Here is a 22,852-nt window from a genome sequence, read left to right on the forward strand (position 1 = left end):
GTGACTTTTGTGAGGAAAAAAGTGACTCTTGCGGGAGCCGTGCAAGGGGTAGGGGTAGGTAGCCCTTGCATTTTTCTTTTTTGAGATAAAGGGCAGCCCTTGCATAGTTGTTGCTCTACGTTAATGGGCCGGCCCAGCTGTGTGCTACAGGATCCATTAGGCCTTGAAGACAATTCAGCACTATTTTTAATGGGCCCTTCTTGCTGACAGCCAGTGGCACAACAAGGCCCAAGGCAAAGGCAGACCGCACGCGCAATCGGGGCAGCTAGCCAGAGCCACGATGCACGCGCCTCCGCCGCCGCGTTGATAGGCTGCCGCCGTCTTGTGCGCCGGCACCGCTACCTGCTGATCCCGCTCCATTGTCACGCACCTCTGCCGCTCTCCTGCCGCAGCCCGCGTCGCGCCGTCCCCCGGCCTGCTCCTGCAATCCGGCCTCGCACCTGCCCCGGCGGCCCTGTCCCGGCGGCAGCCGCCGCGCTGCAGGCTTGTCACCCCCGATTCAGGTGAGGTTCAGGGCTTCAGGCAGCCGGCGGTGGTTCTTGTCTTTTTGACATTCCGTATCATGTGTATGTGTCCAGCATATCGCGATGTGCCATACTTTAGTGCTGTGATTAAATACTCTTGTGGTAATTTTCAAAATAGGAGATCAAGAGATTATTTTTTCTGGTTGCTACTTTTTGGTATCTTGGTATTGTCCATTGTAGTTTCCGTCATGTTTCGTCTATTTGGACCGTCAAACATTAAGTAGAAATTCTAGATTTATTGGGCAATGTTCAATAAGCCAGGATGGGGCGGCTGCAGGCTTGTCACCTTCGATTCAGGTGAGGTTCAGGGCTTCAGGCAGCCGGCGGTGGTTCTTGTCTTTTTGACATTCCGTATCATGTGTATGTGTCCAGTATATCGCGATGTGCCATACTTTAGACCCGAGCTTAAATAGAAGATTTAGAGATTTTGTTTTCAGTTGTATGTGTGAATGTGCAGGACAATTCTGACATTTTGGTATTGTCATTTGTAGTTTTTGTCATGTTTTATCTATTTGGACCGTCAAGTATTGAGTAGAAATTCTAGATTTATTGGGCTAAAAATGTTGAATAAGCCGGGATGCTCCACTCATGCCATAATCTGTACCGTTTTTTACAGTGTGTTTTGGCCTTCTGTAGATTATTCTCGTCAGAACCATGCTGCTGGAGATTTTTGGATCTGGAATGAGACTAACACGGAATAATGACTGGGTTCTAAGATTGCTCTTTGTTGACCGATCTGCTTATGCATCCTTTGTCCTGGCAAGCAACATTGCAGTAAAAGGAGTGAATAACTGGGGCAGGCCAAATTGGCTCCGCGTCCTCCCTTGTGCCAGTAATTATTTCTGCACCTCCATCTATGCCACCAAAGGCAAACAATTTGCCATCACCAAGGGGATGAACAGATCAGAGATGAAGGGGCGAACGAAGCAATTCCTTGTTGGGCATGCCTCTTATCCTGTATTTGAAGCCAACATCCTTAAGAAAACCACCCATCGGGATGGTTCTATATACAAGATAAACTATGGTTTTCTAAAGCTATGGCGTCTTACTCAACGTGATGAGAGTAAGTTATCTTGATCTCTTCTATACCGTGTTTCATTTTATTTTTAGGATGCTTAACAGCTACTCCCTCCGTTCCAAAATAGATGACCCAACTTTATACTAAAGTTAGCACAAAGTTGGGTCATCTATTTTGGAACGGAGGGAGTATATGGTTTGGTTGATTGATTTAAAATGCATTATTGTATTTTAAAAAAAGGCAATAAATATCTGGATTGTTATAAAGAATTTATGAATTAGCAAAAAGTATCATGCTTTATTTGGATATATAAATTTGTCGATATATCATACTCCCTCCATTCCAAATTTGATCACTCAACTTTGTACTAACTTTAGTACAAAATTAGTACATAGTTAGGTCATCTATTTTGGAGATGACCGGCCCTAAGCGAGGAATCACAATGGTAGCCCCTGTTCTAGTTGAGTTTGACATGAGGATTAAGAAAGGAAAGCAAGAAGATGATCTACAACTAATTGATGGTGCAATGGAGTACAACGATCTAGTCACACCTGAGTAGCCATTCACGGATCGGATTAATGGCGATTGTGGCGCGGTTGACATCACTTTAGCCCTCGTTCGTTGGGCATTTGAGGCCACAATAGATGTTGTCATATCAAAAGTGCAGTGTGGATTTGATTTATCTCTCAGTTCGTGTGTTCCCCTTATGGATGGTTTACATGAGATCCAACTCTTTCGTGGCAGTATTGGTGAGTCGTGTGGCTTGAGAAGACATGTGGTTGCTGTAAAGGAGAATACTTTGATGCATTTGAAGTTCAAAGTAGGACAAAATAGTTGTAAAAATGATCTTGATCACCATTGTTCCTTCAAAGCGAAAAAACATGGGTACGACTATCAGCAAATCATGCTTGAGCTTGCCTCTATCTCAGTGAAGGTAACTTGGTCGAACTTGCAAAAGTAAATCAATTGTTTCATATTCGAACTTTGGTTGCAAAGTTGAAAGTACGTGTGTTGCCATAGAAAACAAATAAATGGCTCCACAAAAAAATGTGTATGCTGATCTAAAACGTCTTATATTTGTTTACAGTGGAGTATTTATTATTCAACTCTATTAGAGTTGTGTGAGTTTAGATTTGTATCATTTATTAAGATTATGTAGTAGAAGTGCTATTTTGTTTTTATTCAAGACGCTCATCGTAAAATAGGTACTAAAACAATTAATGTATTGTTTAATTTTACTACATGAGGTCACAGGTAAAAGAGTCAAATGACCAATATGGTATCCTAAAAAACAAATATAGGACCTGATCAAGAGGACGTACTTGAAGATGTACTATGGACGCGTTTGGTTACCCGCATTTGGGCCAATTAGGCCCGCGCGGGATTGAATCGGCCTGTTTGGTTGGCCTGTATATACTGTTCGGCCTGCATGGCATTAACTTTAAAGCACTCCCAGCCCAGCCCGCGACCTATGCCCAGGTCAGTAGTTTTTCCAAAGCGAGGCTCGTGCAAGGCAGGGAGATGGCGCAAGCTCGTGCGCGTCTTCAAAAAATTGGCGGGAGGATTTCGGCTCACCTCCCGCCGATTCGGTCGCTCTATTTAGCCCCCATCCTCTCACCGCCAAAAGCCCGCCACCCTTCTCCCCCCCTTTCGATCTTTCCCGCCGGTGTGCATCGGCAACGACGACGAGGTAAGTGGAGCTCCTTCACTGGCCGGCGGTCGACGATGGCGGCGACTCATGTCCTCAACTTCTCTGACCCTTCCCGCGTCACCCCGAGCTGCAACCATGGCCTCTGTGAGTTCAATGACCTCTTTCTCTATGTTCGTTCAAGCTAGATCCGAGAGGATGTGGTCGTAGGGTTAGATGTGCAACTGCAAGCATGTGGTACGGTTCATTCATGCATTGATCTTTGAGCCGATGCTAGATTTTGATGTAGTGGTATCTATTTGTGCTAGATCTGTGTATATTGAGTAGTATGATAATGATGAATACTATGGATTGTGTAGGATTTGTAGCATGCTAGAGTAGCTACTTCTGATGAACACAATGATTGAACAACTAGTTCTGCTGTAGCTATTGGTGATGGATTTGTTAGGAATAAGCAACTTATATTCCCATGAGGTCATAGGCCGATATATATACATGTACAGGTGTGGAACATATGCAGGAAACCCCTTATACAACGGGATGAACAAAGGGGTACATGACTTATATTATAACTCTAACACCCCCCCCTCAAACTCATGGTGGGTGAACAATACTGAGTTTGGAGAGATAAAAGCCATGTTGTGCTCTAGTCTGGGCATTCGTCAGGAAATCCGCCAACTGTAACTCGGAAGGCACATACTGAAGAGCAATAACCTGATCATGCACACCAGCGTGCACATAGAAAGCATCAACACCAATATGCTTGGTGAGCTCATGCTTCACAGGATCGCGCGCAATGCCAATAGCACCTGTACTGTCAGATAAGAGTAGAGTCGATGTAGTGACAGAAACACCAAAATCCTGAAGTAACCATCGTAACCAAGTCACCTCTGTCGTCAAAAGAGCCATTGCTCGCAACTCAGCCTCGGCACTCGAACGGGAAACTGCAATATGTTTCTTCGTCTTCCAGGCAATGAGAGAACCACCAAGAAAAACACAGTAAGCAGAAAGTGAACGGTGATCGGAAGGATCACTAGCCCACGTAGCATCCGAATAGGCCTGAAGTTGTAAAGAACTGGAGCGAGGAAATAATAGACGGTGAGAGATTGTGCCCCGAGGATATCAGAGAACACGAAGGAGATGACTATAGTGAACTGATGTGGGAGCAGAGACGAACTGACTCAGAATATGAATCGGATAAGAGATGTCCGGATGAGTGACAACTAGATAGACAAGACTGCCAACAAGATGACGATAACGCGTCGGGTCAGGGAGAGGATCACCATCAGTAGCACAGAGGTGAAGATTAAGCTCCATAGGAGTCTCAACAATGCGCTCATTAGTAAGAGCAGCACGAGCAAGAAGATCCTGGATATACTTTTTCTGGGATATAAAAAAGCCATCAGAGGTAGAAGAGACTTCAATTCCAAGAAAGTAGCGAAGAGGTCCAAGATCAGACATAAGAAACTGCTCACTAAGACGGGCCTTTACAAAGGCAATATACTCGGGGTCATCCCCAGTGATGATCATGTCATCAACATAGAGAAGAAGAAGAGTCCGACCACGAGGAGAAAGGTGAATAAACAATGCTGGATCATGAGCACTTGCTGAAAAACCAGCGGCAGCGACCATAGAGGCAAAACGCTCAAACCAGGCGCGGGGGGCTTGCTTAAGGCCATAGAGAGAGCAACGAAGACGACATACCATGCCATCAGGAACAAAATACCCAGGTGGTGGCTGCATGTACACCTCCTCACGCAGCTCACCATTAAAAAGGCATTCTTAACATCAAGCTGAGATATAGACCAGTGGCGTGCAGAGGCAACAGCAAGAAGTGTACGAATAGTGGTCATATGGGCCACAGGAGCAAAAGTCTCGTCATAATCACGACCATGCTCCTGCTGAAAACCACTAGCCACAAGACGAGCTTTGTGACGCTCAAGAGAACCATCGGAGCCACTACAAGAAACTTGTTAATACATGACGGTACTTGTCCGTCACGGATCAGCCAAAAACTGTCATGCGTACCCATCCTTGACAGATTTGAAATCCGTCATGTATATCGCGTCATAATTTGACATTGCATCTTCCATGACGGTTCTCGGCCGTCATGGATCTGCCCCAGGCCTGCCCAGCCCAAACTAGGCCATGACGGAACAATCCGTCACCGTTTTATATGACCTGGTAGCAACGCAAACCTGACATGGCATCTATGTGGATCTGACGTGGAGGCCAACGTGGCCCATGCAGTAACCAGCCCAATTAGGGTTTTGGCCCAATAATTTCTGTCCAGTTCAACCCATTAGCTATTTATTTTCGTCCTACCCATTAGCCTACCAATTTTTTTAGTCCAACACGTTAGCCCCTTTTATAGTCCAGCCTGTTTTCTTGATGCGACACAATTTACAACAAGACACCCAAATTATATTCATTCAAAAATAACATTTATTCACATGACAATACAAAGTTCCAACAATCTATTTTGGTTACAAATATCAAAACACAAGCATATCTAGAAAGCGCTATGAGCATATATTTTTTGAGTAACATGGCTTCCATGAAAAAATGTCCTACTAGCTGATTTTAGTCTGCATCACCACCACTTCTCCAGGAAGTGCTACGGACCCAAGTAATTCCTGCTAAAAAACTTCAATCTCAAGTAACACGGACTAACCGCCAAACCTGCATAGAATCCAAAAACGTACAAAATTATAATAAGTTATAACAGCAAACTCCCATATGAATCTAGAGTAATAATATTAGTTTATTTTCCAAGCTATCATCGGAGGGACACCACTACCATATTAGGGTACCATAAAAACGTGGGCAACAGAATATAAAAAAGCAGGCTATATACAATTTAGAAAGAATGTTCTATAAATGTGAAATTTTATCATCCAAACATAGAAAGTTCAAGGTCATGTTAAAAAAACTAGTTAGTCATCAATCTGTGCACCTCAAAACAACTATTTCATCAACCCATGCACCTGACCGGGCTAGTTATTTGAACAAATATTAGTGAACTTTATTTTTACAAAATAGTTGTATATAAACAAACTGCATGATTGACAAATACTAAGATTCAATAATAAGCTATCAAGGTTTACTATTTAAAACACTTAAACACATAGCTTGTTTTATTGCAAATGAATCTCAAAATAGTTGTTTCGCCCTTTCACGAACACATGGGGAAACCCGGCCGATAAAAAATAGAACACATGGGTGTGATAGGTTGCACGTCACTTCACAAAACCAGGTACAAAACTAATATAAATATAGGTACCAGAAATACGTAGTACAATGTGATCAATTAAGAAAAAAATAATTCTGAGCGATATCTACATAGTAACTACAATCTAGCAGTACTTTGAGTAACAATAATCTTCAAACGTACGAAAAGTAGTTGTGTAAAGCTAATTTTTACCTGGCTTGCAACTTTAACAGCGAGCAGTAACAGATAGAATAGATGCAATTAAAGAGTACCAACACGCACCTCCTTTCTGAAATAAAACTTACTACAGAAACATATAAATTGCATCAAACTAGCTGCTATTCTACTTTTTCATATGATCAATAATCATGATTCTTTGCAAGAAATAATGGGAATTTCTCAACAAATTAATTCAACAATAGTTACAGGACATGGTGAAACAGAAGGCTAGTTAGTACTTGATGGGTAACAATAACATATCTTCACCGACATTTAGTTTAGTTGTAGCCACAAAACTTGCATGATAAAATATTTGAGGACCAACGGCATAACAATATTAGATGAGATCGGAGCCTTGAACATGTAAAGATTGGAATGTTTGGAAGAAATAATCCTTAGAAAAAGGACAGAGATGCATCATGCACTAAGTAAGCGCTCTCCCAATGAACAGATATACCTCATTAATGTCAACAATGCATGGACTATTTAATAAATGCAAAACACTATGAGCTCACCTGGTCGGATACTATTCTAAATCATGACGTCCTACTTAACAAAATGGCACATGAAGCACCTCCAAGCTGAGTCCATGGTTTTTTTTCCGTGTGGTTTCATTAGACATATGCCATAGTGATATGCTATGGATGGGATAATTGGAGGAAGAGACACGGTGCTTACCTTGCACCGGCATGATGCCGTTATCCTTAAAGTATCAATAGGCTAGAAAATTGGTTTGAACATATCAGCCTACTACAGATAAACTGTTACATATATACATAAGAACTGGAACAAAAGAAGATCATCTCCAGTCCTGGACTTGAAATTATTTCGGTATAGATTTTGTAGCAATTCCCCAGAGAAGAACAATTTAGCACCTTAAATTTGAATGTATACATACAAATCAGAATCATTTCCAAATGTTTTTTTTACTTAACATAAATCTAGAATCAAATGAAACTTTGGGACATAAGGAAATATTTCAGTACAATTTCAGGAAGTACATGGAGAGTAGTAGATTACCACATACACTTACAGTGCATCTCTCTTACTTGATTATATCATCACAGAGATTGCATTATTATAATAATATGTGCTCCAAGTACAGAAACATCATGGACATAGTAGAGAACTCAGTCAACTACTCTTGTGTGGTATTGAGGATACCGAGACAAAAGAAAGAACTTGGCTAGTAGAGAACTTTCAGTCAACTCTTGTGTGGTACTGAGTATACTGAGACAAAATAAAAAACTGTAGGAAGAAAACTTTGGACCAGCTAATACAGTTGTAAGCATGGAACTAAAACTGACATAACCAATTAAGAATGATTGTTATGAAGACAATGAAGGAAAAAACAGCTATATGAGTGCTTGAGCTTGCACCGTAAACAACCATGGAGCAGAAGATCTATCAAAAGACAATCAATTCGTCTTTGTAGAGGCTTATGGCATAGTTCAAAAAGAGCATCAAACAAAAGCTATATATCATGATGAGATTACCAAAATAGAAGTGTCAGTGAGTTAGTATCCTAAAGATTATCCGTGGAAGGGTGCAGGTTGCACATATTGCATAGTGGGTGAATGTGAGAAAGCAGTGCTGCACTGCATTATCCTGGACCACCGTTGACCATGGCGTTGCTGCAACTACCAAAATTGCATCTTCTCAAACAGGAGGCCAGAGGTGAAGCTCCCGGTGGAGCAGCGATGTGGAAAGCATACGGCGGTGCTAGTGGCATGACTAAAACTGACTGGAGGCCGGAGGTGACAGCTCCCAGTGGAGCTGCGCCATGGAAAGTATACGACAGCGCTAGTGGAAACAATAAGTACAGCAAGATGGAAGATGTACTCCCATCCATAATAGGAAGTGAAATGCAAAGTAACAATTGCAGTGTACATAATTTCTGAATTAATTAGAGATGGTTAAGAACCTGCAGTTTTAATTCCCATTATTAGATTTCTTGCACTGTCGTACTAACAACCAATATTTCAATCTAGTGAAGTTTCAAGTTGCAGTAGTGGACAAATCCCATAGCGAACATCCAACAATGGAATCCAAACAAAAGCCTAAAACTGTACCCCTAAAATACATCTGGAACTCAAGGAAAAGAAAGCCATTTGACGAGCTGCACTCACCATCTGATGAAATTGATGCTGTTGATGCCGTCGTCCAGCGTGAAGGGCACGTCGGTGTTTAGCTCCGCGTTGCCGCTGACCATTACCACGAGACTGACCTGCAGATCCCGCAAACCAAATAAGAAGCCCTGTAAGAACTCAAACCCGATGGATCTGGATGTGGGCAGGGGGGTGATTCCTCACTCATGTTGGCTCGCCGCCGGGTGGATCTGGATCCGTGCGCGCCGCCGGCGACCTCGAGGGGTTCCAAACCCGGCAGTCGGTCCTACCGCGACCGCGGCCACCTCAGCTCGAGAGGCAGGACTGGGTCGCCGCAGCTCGAGGGCGCGATCTGAATGGAAAAAGTCACGGAGTGGGGTAGATGGGGAGGGATCCGGTGCGGGATAGATGGGAGGGGTCTGGCGCAGGGTGGTTCAGCGCCAGCGCCGCCAGCGGCGACATGAAGAGATGCGAGGAGGGAAGGTGGAGTGGCGGCGGCGACTGATGGATGGTATGGAAGGGGACGGGAGAAGGGTAATTAGGGTTAGGCTGGTCTGGACTCTGCAGTTAAATGGGCTGGCTTGAAATTTTTCACTCCCCGCGCTGGCGACTTAAAATTGCCCTTCTCGCGCGCGCTCTGTTCTTTTACACTTCTCTCTGTTGCATTCGACTGACATGTAGGCCAAACAAAATGGCATACACAGCAGGAGCCACCCGTGACGGTCCAAATGGTGTATAGAGAAAAAAAAGTTAGACCCAGCTAGTTGATCCATGATGATTTTCGTGACAGTACATCGATGTCCATCACAATGGTGTAATCGTCTCGAGGCCCATTCGCATATTGTAGATCCATGACGGTTTCTATGACGGTATATGAGAACGTCATGAGAAATCCGTCATGAATTAACAGATTTCTTGTAGTGAGCGAGTCTTAACCTTGTAGACCCACTTACAAGTGATGGGACGGACTCCGGGAGGAAGAGAAACAAGATCCCAGGTACCAGTGCGTTCAAGAGTAGCAATCTCCTCTACCATCGCAAACTGCCATTCAGGATGAACAACAGCCTGATGATAAGAAGTCGGCTCAAGAACAGCAACACCAGCGGTGTGAAATCCAAAGCGATCAACAGGCGGACGAGGATGAGAACGCAAGCCATAAGTAGGCTGAGAGGAAGATGACGACACATCCACAGAGGCATCCACAAGTCATGAACGACGAGTGTAATGCTGAGGGAAAGATGGAACAATAGAAGGAGGAATCACCAAGGTAGAATCGGGGGTGGCGACGAAGAAGTCACCGGAGATGAAGGTGTAGAATCCGGTGACATGCTAGGCGAGGAGACCGAGGAAGATGGTGGTTGCAAATCGACTAGAGGTGGAGAAGCAGAGGGAGTGGAACGAATAGGCACAGGCTCGACGAGGGTGATAGGTGAGTCAGGAAAAGTGAGGAAAGAGATATCCTCCACAGAAAAGGTCGAGGAAGATGGGCGTGGGTAGAAGGGACGAGACTCATCAAAAGTCACATCTCGAGAGATACGCATCCGACGACCGATAGGATCCCAACAGCGATGGCCCTTATGCTCATCACTGTAGCCTAAGAAGACACACTCAACAGACTGAGCGGTCAGTTTGTTGCGTTCGCGAGGGGCAAGAAGAACATAGCAAACACAACCAAACAAGTGAAGCATCGAATAATCGGGAGAACGATCAAAAAGACGCTCAAAGCGAACACCACTCTGTAGAGCATCGGAAGGTTGTAGATTGATAAGATAGGTGGAGGTGGAGACAGCCTCAGCCCAAAAATGAGGCGGGAGAGAGGCAGCAATCATCAATGCACGAGCCGTCTCAAGAAGATGACGATGCTTTCGCTTAGCCACACCATTCTGAGCATGAGCACCAGGACAAGAGAATTGAGAGAGAGTCCCTTGCTCAGCAAGAACACCACGCAACATCTTAGAGATATACTCGCCAGCAGAGTCAGCACGAAAAACATGAATGGGGGAAGAGAACTGAGTATGAACCATGGCAGCAAAACACTTATAAATAGACAACACTTATAACGAGAAGTCATGAAATAAAGCCATCTATAACGAGAGAAATTATTTATGAAAATAATGTAGTATTTATGACCACCTTTCGAAGCGAAAGGAGCCGGACCCCATACATCAGAATGGACTAAATCGAAAGGACGCTTAGACACTGACTCACTATGTGAATATGGTAACTGAATCTGCTTGCCAAGACAACAACCCTGACACTCTAAAGAGACATCTCCTGAGACAGACCCCAGAAGACATCGATGAACTAAAGACGACAACTGAGAACCACACAGATGACCAAGTCGATGATACCACTGCTTGAAAGAACCAGTAACGGAGGCGACTGAAGCAGAGGAACTGGCGATAGTGGTGGCAGCGGAAGGAACATGAAGCCAGTCCAACTCCCAAAGACCCTGAGAATCACGGCGGCGAGGGCCAGCCCCAACCAGAGTGTGCGTGCGACGGTCCTGAACAGAACAAGAGTCAACATCAAGGATGACATGACAACCAGAATCAGTAAGTTGACCAGCAGAAAACAGATTCATGGTAAGTCGAGGAGCATGAGCAACATTAGGAACAGAATAAGGAGTGGTAAGATTGCCTCTACTAACGACAGAAAGTGGAGTACCATCAGCAGTGAGGACATGAATAGGAGAATCCAACGATCGAAGAGAGGACAAAGTGGAAGAATGAGAAGACATATGAAAAGAAGCTCCAGAGTCCAGAACCCATGGGGATGTACCTGACTGTGTAGAGGGTGGTTGCTCAGTGCGGGAAGCATCAGTCACAGAACCAATAGTACCCATCGAAGAAGAACCTGAAGCCGCGAGCAGACGCTTAAGTCATAGAATATCCTGTTCAGTCAAAGCAATGGCTGAAGCTGTCGAGGTAGATGACGAAGTCCCTGAAGATGGTGATCGCGCCTTGCACAGGTGCTTCCTCTTCATGTAGCACTGAGACTCAATATGACCATCATTGTTGCAGTAGTCGCAATGTGGACGGGGGCGACCTGAGCCTCCAGAAGGAGTGGGCAAGAGCGGTGGAGCACTCGAGCGAGAAGGGGTCGGTGCAGCAGGTGGCATGGAAGAAGCCCGAGTAGCGAGCACAGAGGGAACCTCCAGCAAACCAGCACCACGTAAGCGAGTCTCCTTAGCACGAATCTCAGAAAGTGCCTCCATGAGAGAAATACGGCCACGAGCAAACAACAGAGCACGCCGAGGCTCAAACTCCTTACGGAGCCGAGACAGGAACTCGTAGACATGACAAAACTCCAAATTGGCCTGGACAGCCTGGCAACAGGGGCAAGTACGACAACCAGCACTGCAGAGAGAATCAAGCTGGCGCCAGATAGTAGAACTCTGTGCATAGAAGTCATCAACAGTAGAGTCACGCACCCTGCTGAAGAGCATGCTCCTGACGGACCACAGAAAGGTATAGGGCATCACCAGAGGGCTCATAGCGCTGACGAAGACAGGTCCACATCTCAAAGACAGTAGGAAGACCAAGAAACTCAGATGCAAACTGAGGCAGAACACTAGAGTGAGAACAGTTGCAGCACGAGCATCATCATCAAGCCACTGGGTGTAAACAGACAGAGCACCATGATACGTCTGAAGAGCCTCCTCATAAGCCAAAAACCCTCTCATCATAAGCACGATCAACAGCCTCATCCGCAAGCTTAGCCGCATCCTTGGCGGCCTGATTAGCATCCGTAGTAAGAACCAGTGGAGTCGGCAGAGTAGGGGCAACCGGAGGAACCGGACGTGGCGGATAGCAGACCTCGCCAGAAAGAACACCCCAGAGACGAATGCCACGCATGTGAATGCACATGAAGCCAGTGAACTCGGTGTAGTTAGTACCATCGAAGATCACCGGACAACGAGGGACAGCAACATAACCCGGTGCAGCAGACATTTTTTTAACAGAGATCCGAAAGCAGCAGAATCCGAGACGAGCACCAGGGATGAGACCACAACGTCCAATCGGGAACTGGACGGGATCGGGAAGCGTCAGGATCATGGGGCGGCTGGCAACAGAGATCCGCAAGAACGACGGCTGGCAGCAGAGATCCGGGCGGGAGGATACTTCGGTCTGGGGCTGAACTCGCGATCCAGGTGGGAGGATTCGATCTGGGGCAGTACTCGCGGTTCAGGCGCCTCGAGTGGAAGACAGGGCGGGGCAGGCCGATCCAGTTGGGAGATAAAGGGGCAGGCCGATCCGAGCGGGCTTTGATACGAGCGGAATAGGCGGGGGCTTCGACCCGAGCTCGAGTAGAAGTCGGGCAAGAAGCGAGCGGGCGGGCAGCGTCGATTCCCGGCGGCTTCGCGTCGAGCAGAGAGGAGACTGGTTTCGTGTCGACAGTCTTCGATCGAGGAAAGAGTGGAGCGGTCGTGGGAACCAGCAGCTGGAGCAGACGTGGGGAACCGGCGGCGGAGAGAGAAGCAGCCGCGGCGCCACGGGAGGATCAATCACACGAGTTGCGGCGTGTAAAAAATTGACCTAGCTCTAATACCATGGTAGGAATAAGCAACTTGTATTCCCATGAGGCCATAGGCCGATATATATACATGTACAGGTGTGGAACATATACAGGAAACTCCTTATACAACGGGATAAATACAAAGGGGTACATGACTTATATTATAACTCTAACAGGATTCACATCTAGTTGGCATGCAGAGGCGGAGCTACGTTAAGGCAAAAGGTGGCCATGGCTCGCCCAGCCTAAGAGCAAAGCTCACACTGTGCATGATGTGAAGGCCTGCCCAGCAACAATTCCCTTCAGATTATCTTGGAAAGGCCTTGCTCATTCATTGCTCGTTAAAAAAAATACCAACAATTGCTGTTTTTTTTACATGGATATAAAAAATGTTTATGAATTTGAAAAGTTCACAGTCAAAAAATGTACCAATTTTGCACTAAATCAGCGACATTTGTTTTGAGACAAAGGGAGAACTAAAAATACAAACAAGAGCTGACCTCAGATTAGCAAAATTGATCCATTTGACGAGGAGACAATGTGCTTCAAATACTGCACGGTGGATGCTTACCATAAATTATGCTACATAGCCATGTGTACTTGTAGGACGGCGGACTTTCATCTGCGGACACATCGTCGTGGCACCTGTTTGTCTGGGCAAGCTAGCGTTTCAGCTCTTCCAGTGTCAAAATCCAATCCTCAGTAACAGACGATGCGGCGGACCTCGGGTGGCGTGTGCTCCATGCGTCTGATGTACCGTAGCAGCAGTTCCTTTTGTGTTTGCCTGGCTCCAGGCTGCAGATTGAATCTACCAACAATGTATTAACATGCATCATGCTTTTGACGACCAATCCACCGTTTTTTGGCTACATTAAGGGCTTCTTTGAATCAAAGAATTCTCAAAAGAATTTTGGAGAATTCTAACTTTTAGGAATTTTTCCTATCTTGATTGTTTGATTCGTAGAATTGTAAACCATAGGAATTTTTTCATATGATTCATTTGCACTAGATTTCATAGGAAGCATCTCATCCACTCAAACCTCTTTGAAAGAATCCTGCGTTTTTTCTATGCACAATCCAACACTCGTACAATCCTGTAGGATTTAAGACGACATTCCACTCTAATCCCATGTTTTTCTTATTCCCGCCGAATCAAAGAGGACCTAAAGATTCATACTCATGGCCCATCTTCATTGATAAGATGATGATTAGATCTTCACCGAACCTCTGGATTTCGGGTTTTGTCGCATGTATGAATGGAACTAAAAGCTTGGTTGGAATGATGATTAGGTCTTCACCGAACCTCTGAATTTCGGATTTTGTCGCATGTATGAATGGAACTAAAAGCTTGGTTGGAATGATACACGACTAGACCATCTTGGTTGCATTTCTTTCTTCTTTTTCTGAGGTCTCCAGATTTTCTTTCATACAATATCTCTCAAGCAGCGCCTCCTATCTACTTCGTACAATGAATCCCACTTTTCTAGTATTTGTTGCAGCAAATCTGTCAAACTTGTCAAAAAAAGAGTGCATGTCGTACAACAATGAAATCAATACAACTTCCAAAGGAGATATGATCAGGCATTCTCAGAGTATTTGCAGAAAATATGCTTCTCATAGAAACAGAGAAGACACAGACATTCCAGCACAAAATTAGTAACTACTCCCTCCATTCCTAAATATAAGCATTTTTAGAGATTCCAATAGGGACTACATACGAAGCAAAGTGAGTGAATCTACACTCTAAAATATATCTACTTACATTCGTATGTAGTTTATATTGAAATCTCTAAAAAGACTTATATTTAGAAACGGAGGGACTAGTAGCAAATAGACATACATACAGTGCCAGATCAAATAACGTGACATCGACAAAAAAAAAGTAAGTGTGCATTTGTCTAGTGCCTTGTAGAGTTAAATCCAGTGCAAGATCAAATAACATAACTAAGTTCAAATATGAAAGAGTGCTTTACATTTGCACATTGGTCGTTGTGTATTTTCTTTCCTTGTTAATTCCTTGATGTAATTACTGGACGGTTGTTGACTTATAATTCAGAGCAGTTCGCACATTCGACCAAGTCACCTTCACTGAGATAGAGGCAAGCTCAAGCATGATTTGTTCACAATCATACCCGTGTTTTTTTTTGCTTTGAAGGAACAATGGCGATCAAGATCACCATCATTTTTACAACTTCTCTGACCTACCTTGAACTTCAAATGCATCCAAGTATCCTCCTTTACAGCGATCACATGTCTTCTTCTTAAGCCACACGACTCACCAATACTGCCACGAAAGAGTTGAATCTCATGCAACCCATCCATAATAAAAACAAACGAACTGAGAGATAAATCGAATCTACTCTGCACTTTTGATACGGCAACATCTATTGTGGCCTCAAATGCCCAACGAACGAGGGCTAAAGTGATGTCAACCGTGCCACAATCGCCATTAATACGATCTGTGAATGGGTATTCAGATGGGCATAGATTGCCATACTCTATTGCACCATCAATTAGTTGTAGATCATCCTCTTATTGATCTCCTTTCTTGATCCTCGTGTCAAACTCAACTAGAACAGGGGTTAGCATTGCGATGTATCGCTTAGGGCCAGTCATCCCAATAAAAGAACCCTGCAAAACCATTATTATTTAGTAGCTCCTCATGTAAAGTAAGAAATATCACTTTTCTTTCTAGCCAAACAATAGATCTAAGATAAATGATAGCATAAAATCTAAACCCTCGAAAACAAAACAATTTGGGATATTTTGTCAACAAATATAATCCAGTTGCATATATAACACAACTAAATCATGCCAAGATAATTAACCACAAACTTGCCTAATATATGCAAGGTCAACCCCATCATTATATAACATGCATTTGCATAAATGAATCCATACAATGATGCAAATGAGATCATCAAAGTACAACCACCTCAAATGTTTGACCTGTTTGATTGCAGGATTCCCAAAACGTGGTAACACCAAAGCACAAATTACAGTGTTGTGCCATCTTGAGTATAAGAGGACTGAAAGAATGTTTGATTGTGGACAAGAAAAGCATAATTTTTTTTCCTAAAATGTTGGAGTGGATAGATTTTTAATGAATTATAGTGCAAATGAATCCTAAGAGAGAGAAAAAATCCTATAATTTGCAACCCTGAGGTAGGAAGAATTTTCGCTCGGACTAGAATCCTTCAAAAATCTATTGGAAATCCTTTCTATTAAAGAGGCCCTATAAAAGTGAAGAATACTGTTTCACTTATGACAACAAGAGAGAAGGGTATTTAGTTTATGTGCCAACAAATTTAGTGTGTTTGGATAATTCATGGTATGAACCCTCATATGCATTGAAGGAAAGAAAATAAATTATTGTACTAAGTAATTGCCTTACATGAAGTAAGCTTCCAGAATTATGCCGGTTGATTTTACTTTAGATACCTATAACTCACTAATAGATCACTCAAATAAATTATAATCCATAAGCAGCACGAATGTCAATCATGTCTACGTTAGGTAAAGGTAACGGAAATGAGGGTTCATCGGGAATGGACGGGATACTCGATTTTGGGAGGATACTTGGTTAGGAGATTCACCGCTGGCCTTACAGTATCCATCCCTGTACAACATTGCGCAACGGAAAGAGGTTTCCGTTGCTACAGTGTTGGGTACTATTCCACTTAACATACAGTTTAGACGATCTGTTATTGGCGACCGTTGGACGAGGTGGATACATCTTGTGCATAGGTTAATGGAGGTTAACCTTTCGGATGTACCAGACACTTTGCAATGGAAGCTTTCCAGCTCAGGTGTCTTCTCGGTTAAATCCATGTACACGGATTTGATTAATACCGGGACTATCCCGAGGACGGTTCATATTTGGAAAGTTAAGGTGCCCTTGAAGATAAAAGTTTTTATGTGGTTTATGCATAAGGGTGTCATTCTTACTAAAGATAATTTAGTTAAGCGTAAGTGGGAAGGAAGTAAAAGATGTTGCTTTTGTGATCAGGATGAAACAATAGAACATCTATTTATCAAATGTCCACTTGCTAAACTGCTTTGGAGAACTATCCATGTTACATTCAACATAACTCCACCTCTCACGATACCACATTTGTTTGATAACTGGTTGGCTCGAGTGGAGCCAAAGTCCGCGGCACATATCCGAGTGGGAGCATGTGCATTACTTTGGTCTCTATGGAATTGTCGCAATGACGTTGCATTTAACAGACAAACCATTACCAACTTTTTGCAGGTCATCTTCCGAGCGTCTACTTGGATCCGTACGTGGTCATTACTCAGTCGCGCGGACCACAGGGAGCGTATGGATATTGGGTGCAGCCGATGGGAGATGGTTGCACGGGATACTTACAACCGGTTTGGATGGCGGTCCAATAATAGGATAGACGTTTAGTCTCCTAGTCTTTCTGGCGCCGGTTGTGATTTTTATTTTTGGCCGCTTGTGGCTTTTCTTTGCTTAGTACAACCTTTGTTTATTATTGAGACCTCCGCTTGGAACCTTTGAGATACTTTTTAATAAATGGATGTGTGCATCAAGAGATGCAGAGGCCGGGGGTATACCTCCTTTTCGAAAAAAAGAAAAAAAACAGCAAGTAAAATCCTCTTGATCTTCCTTGGCTGCCCAATGGGACCGAACCTTAGTGTTCTCGAGAAGTTGATGAGTTATAGCTACAGAGACCGTAGGACAATTAAACCCATTAAGGTGTGGTAGAATAGTGGCCAACCAGCTACACCACATGGCACATGCTGGTTGGTCACCGTGAGAATGTTTTTTTATTATTTTTTAGATTTTTTTTCTTTTTGAAATGGCAGTGAGACTTTTTTTCTTTTCTTTTCGAGAAAAGTTTCTCTAGGCTTTTTCTTTTTCATTTTGAGATGCCTGTAATGTCCACGTAATGTGATAATTTTTTTCGAGATGAAGGTGAGGTGCGCATAATTTTCTTCTAGCAGCCCGCAATGGCGGGTCCAATCACTAGTCCTATAACAAGAGAGAGCACTAACACAGGCTCTACATTTTTTTGGGACAGATATGGATGAAAAGTGTGTAAGACACTAAGATGGCATGCCATGCCATGCCATGCTGGCAATGTAGTAGGGGCGTGCTGAGGATCTGCAAGCACGACGCGTTCGGTGCGAACAAGCGGATGTGGTCGCACATGTGCCATGTTGTCTGCCGACTAGGTGGCAGGGGATGCAGCCGATGCGGTAAGCGGTAATGTTGGTCGGTGAAAAAGAGTAGAAACGTTGCTTGGTGCAGCCTTAATCATACTCATAGGTAGAGGGATCAACAAAACAGTCAGCATAAGGATGAGGTTAGCAACACCTACGAGACGACTTGAGATGGGAATGTGTGTGGGTCCATCGAAGAGACTACCGTTCAACGAATGAACTTGAACTTAGGCCTACTTTTATTCAACCTGGCAATGGCCTATTTTTTAAAAGAAACCCGTGGGCTAATTTTGAACCAATCCACTTAAAGGGCAAGACTAGTCGAGGTTAATCAGCAACTAGTCCATTAGTCGCTTGATGTGCCAACCAGTCGAGTCAAGATATCAAGTCAACAACAAAACTTATGACTCACTAGTCTTTGACTCTTAAACACTAATTACATGGTTATAGTATGACATACAAATATTTATATCTCAATCAGTTAGCTTTATGCATAAGACACCGAGCTTTATTATTAAATGAATCCAATACTGAATATAATTGCATATATGTAAAGATGTGCACCTGATCAACAATGATGGGATCATCTCTGCTACGATCGACAACATAATTAAGCAATGAATCATGATCATCCCGCACTGCTATATATCCATAAAGCTGTACCAAGCCGACATTGGTACTAGTTTTAGCCAATTTTAATGAGAAAATCTGCATCATATGAGTTGCATAATGTATATCACATTTTTCCCGATTCGGGGAGCAATTCATGGGCTGCGAGGACATCATTGGCTCGAGTTGTGCTTCATGAAAAAATTACGAATATTTTATTTCAACAAATAATGAATTAGACAATTATTTTCACGAGAAGTAGAATTATAATTATGATTTGACAACACATATTTGTGTTAATTTAGGGAAAATGATAAAAATAAGCATAATGTCTTTCAGCTTCATGAGTCAGAGCTTGTTGGTTTATGAGTAAAACTGACACATATTTATGCAACAAAAAAGTGTTGATTTGTTAAAAAGAACTAGTGTTAAGACCTTAACCATGCATGATATATAAACAAATTAATATCTAGAAATTTTATATAAAGCATTCAACCTGTAAATACTTTTTTGCTAATTCATATATTCTCTATAACAATGTAGAGAATAATGCATTTTTAATCGATCAACCAAACCACGTTATAGATTATGATAGGGAAGAGATTAGGATGACTTACTCTCATCACGTCGGGTAAGTGGCCATAAACCTAGAAAACCAGAGTGTCTCTTGTATATAGAACCGTCCCGATGGGTGGTGTTGTTAAGGATGTGGGCTGTATATACACCATAAGAGGTTCGCCCCTTCATCTCTGCTCTATCCATGGCTTCGGTGATGGCATATTGCCGCCATTGGTGCAGAAATAGTTACTGCAACAAAGGAGGCAGCAGAGCCAATTCGGCTTGCCCCATGTATTCTCGCCTTTTACTGCAATGTTTCTTGCCATGACGACCATGGATATATAAGCAGATCTGCACCGAAAGAGCAACCCGGTCAGTAATCCATGTCAGTCTCAATCCAGAGCCAAGAGATCTCCAGCAGCATGGTTAATTTACTTATTTTCGATTTAATTAAGGAGCTCAGCCGTGAACGCACATGCTCTCTGTGTGTTAAACCGGCAGCATGCATTGCAGGGTTCTGAAGAGAGCGCACCGTGAAACGCGGTCCAGATGGGGCATCCCGTAGCGAAAGTTCCGGACGCCCCGGGAGGGGGGCACCATATCCAAGTCGGGGGACGAGGCGCAGCGACAGGGCGGACCCTAGATTGGATGGTGTGGGCGGAAAAATAGGGTTCACAAGATTTGGGGATCTCTCGCTATGTGACGACCGAACGCCCGGGACGAGGAGATCGGGCGCACGGCGAGTGGAAGGGGATGAGGAGAGGAGCAGGGTAGGTCACGTAGGTGAAACAAGGGATGAGAAGCAATTAGGCCAACTCCAACGGGAGATATAAATCTTTGTCTGAGTTTGTCCGTTTGGGTCAGCAAAATGGACAACGAATAGACGAACGCGTCGGAAGAAAGAGAGCATATGTATCCAACGCGAGTGACCTATTTGGAGCGGATAGGACAACCTTTTAAAGAAAAAACAGCTGCCGGCCTCACAGGGGAGCAGCCGCATGGAGTAGACGGACATTGGCGTGCTCTGCCCGAGGGGAGCAGCCGCTGGGCTTGCAGGGGAGGAGCTGGCCGCCACGGAAGATCTCGCAGGGGGGAAGCCGGCTGTCCCCGCCCGACTCACGGACAGACCGAAGAGCGGCGCCATGGCGCAAGCAAGGGGGCCGCCGAGGTGACGATGTAGGCCTCGGGCAGGCCATGGCGCAAGGCGACGCAAGAGGAGGAAATGGTGGCCGCCAGCAGATGCAGAGGAGGGGCCAACTTCAGGTCGGGCGCTGCAGCAGACCCAAATGGACGAGGAGGACGCGTAGAACGTCTGGTTTGGGTATGCTTTGACCCTAAATCTGACCCAAATTTGGGGCGGAAATTGGTCCAAGCACATTCAAAGCGGACGGAATAATGAGATGGGTCGCTACGTTGGGTCATCATTTTTTTCCGTTTAGACCCAAATGACACACGCAGACGAAATGGGATGTGCACTGGAGTTGACCTTGGATTTTTTTTGAATAAGTTGGCCTCACTTTGCTCACCACCTGGATCATTTGGAATAAAAGAAATGCAAGGGTCTTCCTGTAAGGGCATATTTATCCCTTAGTTGTTTTGGTGATTGATGACAATGCTTTTGCGGACTAATCGTGTGCTTTGAGCATTTCAGATATATCATGTCTAAACACAAGACGATTTGGTGTCCCTCGAAGACTATTGAAGACGGTGTTTCTCTACGTTTCTTTTCGGTGGATTTAAGTCGTAGGAAAGCCGTACTATTAAGACGGGGTCCGTGTTGGAAAGGTTTGGGTGGAATCTCACGTACACATGTATTCCTTTTTGCACCACCTTTCCTTTGGCTCTTTGGAGCATCCTTCGTCTTTCCTTGTCTAGGCAAAATGAAAGACTCCTAATGTTGTTGTTCTGAGGCAGGCGGTAGTACTGCTCCCCAGAACGGTACTACTGCATGCCCTTGCGGTAGTACTGGCTTCCTGCGCGGTAGTACCGCAAGTGCTGACAGTAGTACCGCTCCATGGAAGCGGTAGTACCCTAGGTTTCAGGTCAGGTGCTACTGCCCGAGCGGCAGTATGCGCGGATGTAATTTTTTACATCCGCGCCCTCGGCGCGGTAGTACCGTAAGCCCCGGCCTAGCACAACAGCATGAGTGGAAGTAGGGGCGGATGTAACTTTTTACATCCGCGCCCTACATGGTAGTACCGCGCTGGGCTTGCGGTAGTACCGTGTCGGATTTTTGCATAAACCTAAACTCAGCGGAAGTAGTCACGGATGTAATTTTTTATGTCCGTGCCTCCTCTGGCTTGACTATCCCTGCCTTGCGGTAGTACCGCAAGGGGGCACGGTAGTACCACGCCAGCGGTTCCACTGCTCTTTGTCTTAGCACAATAGGGCTAGTTCCGGCCCCTGCCGAGCCAGCGGTAGTACTGTGATACGTCTCCAACGTATTTATAATTTATGAAGCATTCGTGCTATTATATTATCTGTTTTGAATGATTACGGGCTTTCACTTTTATATTACTTTTGGGACTAACCTATTAACCGGAGGCCCAGTCCATATTGTTGTTTTATTGCCTGTTTCAGTATTTCGAAGGAAAGGAATATCAAACGGAGTCCAAACGGAATGAAACCTTCGGCAGCGTGATTTTTGGGAAGAATATGATCCTAGAGACTTGGAGTTCACGTCAGAAGATCCTCGAGGAGGCCAGGAGATAGGAGGGCGCGCCCACCCCTCCTGGGCGCGCCCCCCTGTCTCATGGGCCCCTCGAGCACCCCCCAACCGACTTCTTTCGCCTATATAGTCCCACGTACCCTAAAAACATCAACAACGAAGATAGATTGGGAGTTCCGCCGCCGCAAGCCTTTGTAGCCACCGAAAACCTCTCGGGGGCCCGTTCCGGCACCCTGCCGGAGGGGGGATCCCTCACCGGTGGCCATCTTCATCATCCAGGCGCTCTCCATGACGAGGAGGGGGTAGTTCACCCTCGAGGCTGAGGGTATGTACCAATAGCTATGTGTTTTGATCTCTCTCTCTCTCTCGTGTTCTCTCTCGTGTTCCTCTATGGCACGATCTTGATGTATCCCGAGCTTTGCTATTATAGTTGGATCTTATGCTGTTTCTCCCCCTCTACTCTCTTGTGATGAATTGAGTTTTCCCTTTGAAGTTATCTTATCGGATTGAGTCTTTAATGATTTGAGAACACTTGATGTATGTCTTGTCGTGCTTATCTGTGGTGACAATGGAATATCATG

At 44.5% G+C, this 22,852-nt stretch overlaps 1 long non-coding RNA gene and 1 pseudogene across 1 annotated transcript; one reads left to right on the forward strand and one right to left on the reverse strand.

The window, feature by feature from the left end:
• Window positions 1–236: 236 nt before the first annotated feature.
• LOC123115516 (uncharacterized) lies at window positions 237–2,647 on the forward strand. The gene is made up of 3 exons (XR_006456646.1): window positions 237–503; window positions 1,141–1,587; window positions 1,931–2,647. It is a non-coding gene; the product is annotated as an uncharacterized lncRNA (long non-coding RNA).
• Window positions 2,648–5,859: 3,212 nt separating this feature from the next.
• On the reverse strand, window positions 5,860–19,807 carry LOC123114585 (uncharacterized; annotated as a pseudogene).
• Window positions 19,808–22,852: the final 3,045 nt, after the last annotated feature.

The sequence above is a fragment of the Triticum aestivum genome, chromosome 5B (genome assembly GCF_018294505.1).
Source record: "Triticum aestivum cultivar Chinese Spring chromosome 5B, IWGSC CS RefSeq v2.1, whole genome shotgun sequence".
NCBI lineage: Eukaryota > Viridiplantae > Streptophyta > Magnoliopsida > Poales > Poaceae > Triticum > Triticum aestivum.